Below are 9,793 nucleotides of genomic sequence, written 5' to 3'. Positions count from 1 at the left end.
TGAGTCATCTGTTTCGTTGTTTTGTTTGGGGGAGGGAGGAGGTAAGGGTCCTGCTGTATTCCTAGGGGCCGCCAGGCAGCAGAACTGCCCTTCCTTGTGGGCCGGTGGACTGAAGGGTCCGGCTTCGTGGGGTGGAGCAGCCGGAGCCTGTCAAGGCAGCCTCACTTTCGGTGACCAGTTCATCCTGGCTTTCAAACGGAGGCCCCTTTAGCCCCAGGCAAAGTGGGACAGTCAGTCCCCAGCCTCACCCACACGCCGGCCTCTGAGGCACTTCCACTGGGGCTCCTGGTGCTCCAAGGTGTGAGGATGGAAAACCCATAGCCTGGCTCCCACAGTCACCTCCCTGGCCTGGCATGGCCTCCAGGACCAGCCACAGCTGCCCTTTCTGGGTCTGAGGCAGAAGGAGCCTGTGACTGACCAGCCAGGCCACCCAGAGAGTGGGGAGAGGTGGACTGTGAATTTCAGGAGGCACCAAGAAGCTGCTCAAGGAGCCTGAACCTGAGTCCCGACTCCCCAACCACCTCCCACAGATGATCCGGCTGCTGTCCTCACAAGGGAAACCCCACTTAGGAAGAGTGTGTGGTTCTGAAGTTGCGTGAGCATAAACTGCCTTGTTTCATGTCGACTGGCTCTGATGCTATTTGACATTAGGAGTGGTGTCCCACCAACACCAGTGCTGCCTCTGGGACGAGCGCGCTGTGTGCAGGGACCACCCTGAGCCCTCTGCTAGGAGTCCCTCACAGGGCACTGCCACTCCTGTTCAGACACACGGTAGCACCCGGAGTCTCAGCCCTTGTGGTGCCCTGTGGGCACCTGCGTCTGAGCCCACGCCTTCCTCTCCATCATGTGCTCACCCAGCCCCTGCCAGCCGTGTCCACACCAAACCTGGCTCTGTGAGCCGGGACCCAGGGAGACTTCCAGCTCCTTATCTCCGGAGGCTGCATTTCTTTAGTAACCTCCTGTGCCGTGCGCTAAGATGACGTGTCCTTGCCCAGGCCTGTTCACACCAAATTTTGCAGGTTCGGCCCAGATCCGACCCTGGCACGTTGAGTGGCGCTTGACCGCACAGAGGCAGCCCCCTCTGTGAGCTCAGGCGCTCAGCTTTCCCGGTCCGTGCTGGGGCTGGCCTTGCTTCTCCGCAAGCCCGGCTGTCCTGGTGTGTTCTGCCTCTCCCTCTGTGCCAGTGCTATTTGGGGAATGGCAGTGCCCCCCCCCCCGCCCCCAGCCCCTCCTGGCATTGTGTGGCCTGGCCTGTGCTGCAGCATCGCTCCCTCCTGCCATGAGCCTCTGCTCCCTTCTCACTCGAGGCGGCCCTTTCCCAGACTGAGCCCTGCCCGCTGAACTGCTCCCCTCTGAAGCCCCTCCATGTGAGTTAGGAGAATTTTACTGGTAGTTTTTTCTAAAGATCAAATCTAATGTACCAAATGTTTTAAACAGTTGTATCATATTTTATTAAATAGTGACTTTTTCAATTAAGCTTTTTATTTTGAGGTCATTGTTGAATCACACACACTTGAAAGAAATAATATGGAGAGAGTCCAGGTACCATTTGCCCAGTTTCCCCAACGGTAGTACCTCCCCAAACGATAGTAACATGGCAACCAGGAACGTGATGCTGAGACAGTCGAGCTACAGACGATTTCTGCCACAAGGACCCTCATGTCACCCTCTTTCACAACCACATTCCCTCCCTTCCCACCGTTAACACTCCTTAACCCTGGCAACCAATATCTGCCTCACGTTTACACACTTTTGTCATTTTAAGAATGTTACAGAAGTGGAGTAATCCTATGCCACCTTTTGAGACTGGCTTTTTTTCACTTGGCATAATTCTCTGGCAGCTCACGGACCTAGTTGTGTGTGTCACTAGTTCACTCCTTCTGTTGGTGAGCAGTGTTCTGTGGTGTGAGTGACCACAATTTGCTTGGCTGTTCACCCACGAAGGACACTTGGGTCGTCCCAGTGTTTGGCTCTTTCAGATAAAGCTGCTGTAAACGTTCGTGTGCAGATTCACGTGTGACTGTCATCTTCGTTACTCCGGGATCCGTGCCCAGGAGTGCCATTGCTGCAAAACGCTGTTCCATCTGCCCTCCGCACGCCCCCTGCGGTGGAGTATCTGTTCGTGCCTTTTGCCCGTTTTCTGATTAGACTGCTTGTTTACCTGCTGTTGAGTTTTGAGAGTTCTGTGTACATTCTGGATCCTGGTCTTTCCTCAGATACGTGGTTTACAAATATTTTCTCCCACTTTGTACCTTGTCTTGTTGTCCTTTTTTGAAGTGCAAAAGTTTTAATTTTTAAAAGCATTTTTAATTGTGGTGAAACACACTTAACATAAAGTGCGCCACTTCTAAGTGTCCAGTTCAGTATTGTCAATTACGTGCACATTGTTGTGGAACGGTCACCACCAACCATCTCCAGAGCTGTTTCGTCTTGTAAAACTGAAACTCTGCCCCCGTTGAACAGCTCCCCACCCCCTGTCTCCCCAGCCCCTGGGAACCACGCTTCTACTTTCTGTTTCTATAAGCTTGACTGCTCTAACACCTCATGTAAATGGAGTCGTACTGTATTTATCCTTCTGTGTCTGGCTTGTTTCACTTGGTGTGATGTCCTCCAGGTTCATCCCTGCTGTAGCACGTGTGAGGATTTCCTTCCTTTTTAAGGCTAAATAATATTCCACTGCATGTGTGTACCATATTTTGTTTATTCATTCATCTGTCAAAGGATATTTGGGTTGCTTCCACCTCAAGCAGCTATCGTGAATAATACTGCAATGAATGTGGGCATGCAAATATCTCTTTGAGGTCCTATTTTGAATTCTTTGGAGTATATTTTTGGAAGCGAGGTTTTTGGATAATATGGTAATTCTATTTTTAATTTTTTGAGGACCTGCCATACTGTTTTCCATAGTCGCTGCACCATTTTACATTCCCACTGACAGAGTACAAGGGTTCCCATTTCCCCATGTCCACATCAACACATTATTTTCTATTTTTTTAATAGTGGCCATCCCGATGGGTGTGAGGTGCTATCTTTTTGTGGTTTTGAATTGCATTTCCCTAATGATTAGTGATGTTGAGCATCTTTTCATTTACTTGTTGGTCATTTGTATATCTTCTTCAGAGAAATATCTATTCAAACCCTTTGTCCATTTTGTAGTTGGGTTATTGATTTTCTTGTTGAGTTGTAGGAGTTCTTTATGTATGCTGAACATTGGCCCATTATCAAATATGTGGCTCACAAGTATTTTCTCCCCTTCTGTAGGATGTCTTTTCACTTTGCTGATTTTGTCCTTTGAGGAAAAGAAGTTTTTAGTTTTGATGTGGTCCAATAATTTACTTTGTGAAAAGTTTTTACATTTTATGAAGTCAAATTTATCAACTTTTCTGTTATGGATCATGCTTTTGGTGTCAAGTCTAAGAACTGTGTACTTAGCTCTGTACTTAGATCCTGAGGATTTTTTTCTAAAAACATAATTGTGTATTTATAGTTGTACATTTTGTGTTTAAGGCCACGATCCACTTTGAGTTAATTTCTTTGCATAAGGTGCGATCCTCAGCTTGAGGTTCATTTTCTTTTCTTGCCTGTGGGTGTCCATTTGCTTCAGCACCGTTGTTGAAAAGGCTCTCTTTCCTCCATTGCTTTTGCACCTTTGTCAGAAATTAGTTGGGCATATTTACGTGGGTCTATTTCTGGATTCTCTGTCCTATTCCGTTGATCTACGTGTCTGTTTCTCCATAATACCACACAGATTCAACTACTTTAGCTACGTGGCAACCCTTAATATCAAGTATTAAGAGGTTCCTCCGCATTTATTCTTCTCTTTCAAAATTGTTTAGCTGTTCTAGCTCCTTTCCTTTCCATGTAAATTTTAGAATAATCTTGTCCATCTATATAAAAGTGTGGCTGAGATTTTGGTAAGAATTGTCTTAAACCTTTGTATCAATTTGGGGAGAATTAACATTTTTACTATGTTGAATCTTTTAATCTATGAACATGGTATGTCTCTCCATTTATTTAGGTCTCCTTTGATTTCTTTCATCAGAATTTTGTAATGTTTAGCATAGAGATGACAAAGTTTTGTTAGAGTCAATGTTTTGAGTGATTGTAAACGACACTGTATTTTCTATTTTGGTGTCCACATGTTCCTTGCTAGCATATACGTACACAACTGATTTTTGTATGTTTATCTCATATCCCACAAACTTGCTGAATTCACTTAGTTCTAGGAGAGTTTTTTTTGCAGATTCCTTGGGATTTTCTCTGTAGACAGTCATGTCATTTGCAATTAAGGACAATTTCATTCTGTATCCCTTTTCTTTTCTTCTTCCTTTATTGCACTGGCTAGAACTTCCAGTAACATGTTGCAAAAAGTGGTGAGAATGGACATCCTTGCCTTTTTCCTGAGCTTAGGGAAAATCATTCAGTCTTTCACCATTAAATACAATGCTAGCTATAAGATTTTTGTAGAGGCTCTATATGAAGTTGAGGAAGTTCCCCTCTATTACTATTTTTCTGAAAGTTTTTACCATGAATGAGTGTTGAATTTATTCAAATGCTCTTTCTGCATCAAATGACACGATCTTGTGATTTTTCTTCTTGTTAACATGTAGACTACATTATTGACTTTGAATACTGAACCCGAATTGCATCTCTGGAATAAATCCTACTTGGTCACGTGGTATAATTTTTTTAATATATTGCTGAATTTTATTTGCTAATATGTTAAGGGCGTGTGTCTATAATTCGTGACAGGTATTGCCATTGTTGGGTGGAATGGAATGGTCTATAAATGCCCGTTAGATTCTGTCAGCTGATGGCTTTGTTAGGCTCTCCCACACCCTTACTGATTTTCTGGGAGTTGTTCCATCAACTATTGGGAGAGGAGTGTTGAGGCCTCCTGCGGTAACTGTGGGTTTGTCTATTTCTCCTTCCACTTCTAGTTGTATCAGTTTTTGCTTCAGACGTTTTGCACCTCTGTCCTTGGTGCATGCGCATTTGGGATTGCTCTGTCTTCTTGGTGGGTTGGCCCTTTCCTAGTTCTATGATGCCTTCTTCTGTCTTGGTAATTTTCTTTGCTCTGAAGTCTACTTTGTGTGACATTAGTGTAGTCACTCCTGCTTTCCTTTGGTTAACGTCTGCATGATACATCTTTTTCCATCCTTTAACTTTCAACCTGCCTTTATGTTGCAGTCAAAGTGAGTTTCCTGGGGCTGGCCCCGTGGCCGAGTGATTAAGTTCGCGTGCTCCGCTGCAGGCGGCCCAGTGTTTCGTTGGTTCGAATCCTGGGCGCGGACATGGCACTGCTCATCAAACCACGCTGAGGCAGTGTCCCATATGCCACAACTAGAAGGACCCACAACGAAGAATATACAACTATGTACCGGGGGGCTTTGGGGAGAAAAAGGAAAAAAATAAAATCTTTAAAAAAAAAAAAGTCTGAGAAATGATCCAGCTTGGCTCGTTCTGAGAACACAAGCACTTAAAAAAAAAAAAAAAAAAAGTGAGTTCCCTGTACACAGCATATAGTGGAGTCATGTTTTTTAATCCACTCTGCCAATCTCTGTCTTTTTAATATTGTAGTTAGGCCATTTACATTTAGTGCAATTATTAATATGTTAGGGCTTAAGTCTGCCATTTTATTTTTGTTTTGTTTCTTCTTTCTCTTCTTTGTTTCTCTTCTTTTTCCTGCATTCCCCTGGGTTGCTAGAATGTTTTTAGAATTTGGTTTTGGTTTATTTATAGTGCTTTTGAGTGTACACCTTTGTGTAGCTTTTTGGTGGTTACTCGAGGCTGTACGTTATGTACATGTAACTTATCACAATGTATGGATATTGTCATTTTCCAGTTCAAGTGAAGTATAGAAACTTTACCTTCCTGTAGGCTCCTCCACCTCCCTTGCTTATAATACCATTGTCTCACATATTTTCTTTACATACATTTAGAACTACAGTTGTTGACCAAAGAAAAACCTACTACAATTCAAACATCAGACATTTATTTGGGTAATTAGAATTGCAAGTCAGGAGACACAGATTCAGACAAAAACCCAAAATGTGCTCCAAGGAAGACAAAGAAAGCAAGAATTTTTAAAGGCAAAAAAATAGATAAATTACATAAGTTGTTTTGCAGAATTTGTGATCGGTGCTGGCAACAAGTGTTACGTCTTGGCTATATGTGACCGGTTGCTAAGCCATCTCTAAGGTGAAAAGTTCTCATCTATGGGAGTAAGCGTGCTTCCTGAAAGAAGGTCAAGAGGACAACAGTGAAGCACAGTTCAAAGTTACGTTCCATCTGGGTAGAGAAGTGGTGTGCGTGCTTACGCCCGTTTCTTTAATGGCCTCCCAGCTCCATTTTAGAAGCGTTGACATGTGTTACTCCATTCTGTTATTGCTGTTCACACAGTTTTATGGATTTGCACCAATCATCAGAGATAATTTAGAAAGTCAAGAGGAGTAGGAAGGTCTGTCGTATTTATCCATACTTTTGCTCCATGATCTTCCAAGTCTCTTTCTTACGCCACTACTTTTCTGTTTAAAGAGCTTCCTTAGCCATTCTTTTAAGGTAGGTCTGCTAGTGACCAACTGTCCTAGTGTTTCTTCATTTGAGAATGATTTTCCCCTTCATTCCTGAAGGATATTTCCTTTGGGTACTCGATTCTGGTGTAACAGATGTTTACTTTTAACCTTTAAAAATATTTTTCCATTTCCTTCCAGCTCCCATGGTTTCTGATGAGAAATTTGCTGCCGTTTGAGCTGGTTTTTCAGTATAGGTCAGGGGTTGTTTTTCTCTGTCTGATATTGAGGGTTTTTCTGTTTCTTAATTTTCAAAAGTTTATTAGGATGTGTCTTGGTGTAGATTCTTTGGGTTTATTCTGTTTGTGGTTTTCTCAGCCTCTTGAATTTGTAGGTTTATGTCTCTTCCAAAATTTGGAAAGTTTTCAGTCATTACTTCTTTCGGCACTTTTTCAACCCTGCTGTGCTCTCCGCTCCTTCTAGGACTCTGATGACACCAATGTTGGCTCTGTAGTAGTCCCGTAGACCCCTGAGGCTTCATCTGTACTTTTCTCACTCTGTTTTCTCTCTGTTTGCTTACAGGCTGGGTACTTTCTTTTCCCTGTCTTCAGGTTCACTGCTTCCTTTCTCTGTCCCGTCCATTCTGCTGTTGAGTCTATCTTCTGAGCTTTCAATTTCAGTGATTGTACTGTTCAGTTCTCAAATTTCCACTTGGTTATTCTTTATATCTCTATTCCTTTTCTCAGACTTTCCATTTATTTGCAGAAGCAGCCTACTTATTATTTGGTTCAAGTATGTTTGTAGTTTTTTGTTGAAGCATTTTTTTTTTTTAAGATTGGCACCTGAGCTATCATCTGTTGCCAATCTTCTTTTTTTTTCCTTCTCCCCAAAACCTCCTGGTATATAGTTGTATGTTCCAGTTTGAGTGCCTCTGGTTCTGCTATGTGGGACACTGCCTCGGTGTGGCCTCACAAGTGGTGCCATGTCTGCACCAAGGATCAAACTGAGGGAACCCTTGGCCACTGAAGTGGAGCACATGAACTTAACCACATGGCCACGGGGCCGGCCCCCTGTTGAAGCATTTTTATCATAACTGCATTAAAATCTTTGGCAGGTCTTTCCAACATCTTTGTCATCTTAGTATTGGCACCTTTTGCCTGTCTTTTTTTCACTCAGTTTGGGATCTTCCTGGTTCTTGGTTATGACAAGTGATTTTTTATTGAAATGTGGACATTTTCACATCGTATTACAAGACTCTGGCTCTTATTTAAGGTTTCTATTTTAGCTGGCTATGGTATAATAAGAAATATATTTTGTCTTTTCCCCAGTTCTTGGCACAGAGCTCCTAAAACCCTGGAATTTCCTGAGTGGTAGGAGTGTCTTTTGTTCTCACACAAGCTCTTTTAGATCACACCTGAGTTTAAGCTAATGAGGTGACTAAGGATGGGACCTCTAGATGGCCTCTGGATGAGGCTGGTCACTGGAAAGACCAAGTGATTAGAGGGTTAGAACTTTCAACCCCACTGGAGATTGAGCTCGATAAAAACTTTTGGACAAGGAGATTCAGAGAACTTGCAGGTTAGTGGGTACGTCAACTTGCTGGGAGGGTGTTGCGCCCAGAGAGAGCATGGAACTCCATCCCCTTCCCGTACCTTGCCCTGTGCATCTCTTCCACCTGGCCGTTCCTGGGTAATATCCTTTATGATAAACCGGTAAACATAAATAAAGTGTTTCCTGAGTTCTGTGAGCCATTCCAGCAAATTATCAAACCTGGGCGGGGAGCGGGTTGTGGGAACCCCTGACTCATAGTTGGTTGGTCAGGAGAACAGGTGGCTCAAGACTTGCAACTGGCATCTGAGGTGAGAGCAGTCTTGTGGGGCTGAGCCCTTAACCTGTGGAATCTGATGCTAACTCCCAGGTAGTCAGTGTCAGAATCAAATTGAATTGTTGGACACCCAGCTGGCGTCCAGAGAGTTGGAGAATTGGTGTGGAAAATACCCAAGACTGGCTTTCTCCAGGGCTACTGTGACAGAGGAAGAGTTGGTGCCACTTTGTTACTGACACACGGAGGTAGACGTTCAGGCACCCCACTCGGCCTCCACTGACATTGGGGGTGTGCGTGGGGGGGTGGGTCCTCGCACTGCTGAGCGGAGGTGGGAGTTCCAGCTGCCCTTGGTCCCCGCTGGCCCCGGGTATTGGATGGCAGGACTGAAAATCCAGCTCCCTGCTGGCCTTTGCTGACACCACCCAGCGGGGAGGGTTTGAGGTACCTCGTCACAGCCTGGCGAAGGCCACAGTGCAGGACAAACAAGTTTTCTCTCCTACTAGGCTGCCCTGTCCTGGTCCTGGGGCTGGAGAGAGCAGGCTTTCATCGGGCACTTTTTGTCTGTACCCACTGGGGTTTCTGAGTCGTGGCTTCCTCTGCTCCAAGTCTGAGATGTATAGGGGAAAAGAAAACAGGGAGCTCACTACAGTGTGGTTCCTGGGATCATGAGTTCCCTCTCTAGCCAACCTTCTTCACTCCATCTTTCAGGGTTGCTATGGGCTGATGGTGTCCCCTAAAATCCATATGTTGAAGTCCTAACCCCCAGTAGCAGAATGTGACTCTATTTGAAGATGGGGCCTTTAAAGAGGTGATGAAGGTAAAAAGAGGTCACTGGGGTGGGCCCTGATCCTGCATAACTGCTGTCCCTATGAGAGAAGATTAAGACACAGACGCTCAGAGGGAGGACAATGTGAGGACACAGGGAGAACGCGGCCGTCTACACGCCCAGGAGAGGCCTCAGGAGGAAGCAGCCCTGCTCACACCCGGATCTCGGAGCTCCAGCCTCCAGGACTGGGAGAGAATAAATGTCTATTGTTTAAGCTCCTACCATGTGGTATTTGTTATACAGCCCGAGCTGACTAATAGAAGGGTCTTCTTACGTTTGGTTTATATATAATGTCTGGGGGTGGGTTTTGGTTAGGAATATAGTCCCTGAGCTAACATCTGTGCCAATCTTCCACCACAGCGTGGCTTGATGAGTGGCTGGAAGGTCCACGTCCAGGATCCGAACCCAGGAACCCTGGGCCTCCAAAGTGGAGCGTGGGAACTTAACCACCATACCACCAGGCCGGCCCTGTAATATCTGGGTTTTTAATTGTGCTTAGCAAGAGGAATAGCGAGAAGTTCATGTCCTCCGTTTTATCAGGAGTGACACTTCCTCGGTCATCAGGGTGGACTCCTGTTGCACTTTCCCTGTTCTCTTCTTTCAGGCAAACCATCCCACTCGGAGTACGGC

Source organism: Equus caballus, chromosome 14 (genome assembly GCF_041296265.1).
Source record: "Equus caballus isolate H_3958 breed thoroughbred chromosome 14, TB-T2T, whole genome shotgun sequence".
Taxonomy (NCBI): Eukaryota; Metazoa; Chordata; class Mammalia; order Perissodactyla; family Equidae; genus Equus; species Equus caballus.
The sequence above is the reverse complement of the archived record's forward strand: the minus strand, read 5'-3'. Positions refer to the sequence as shown.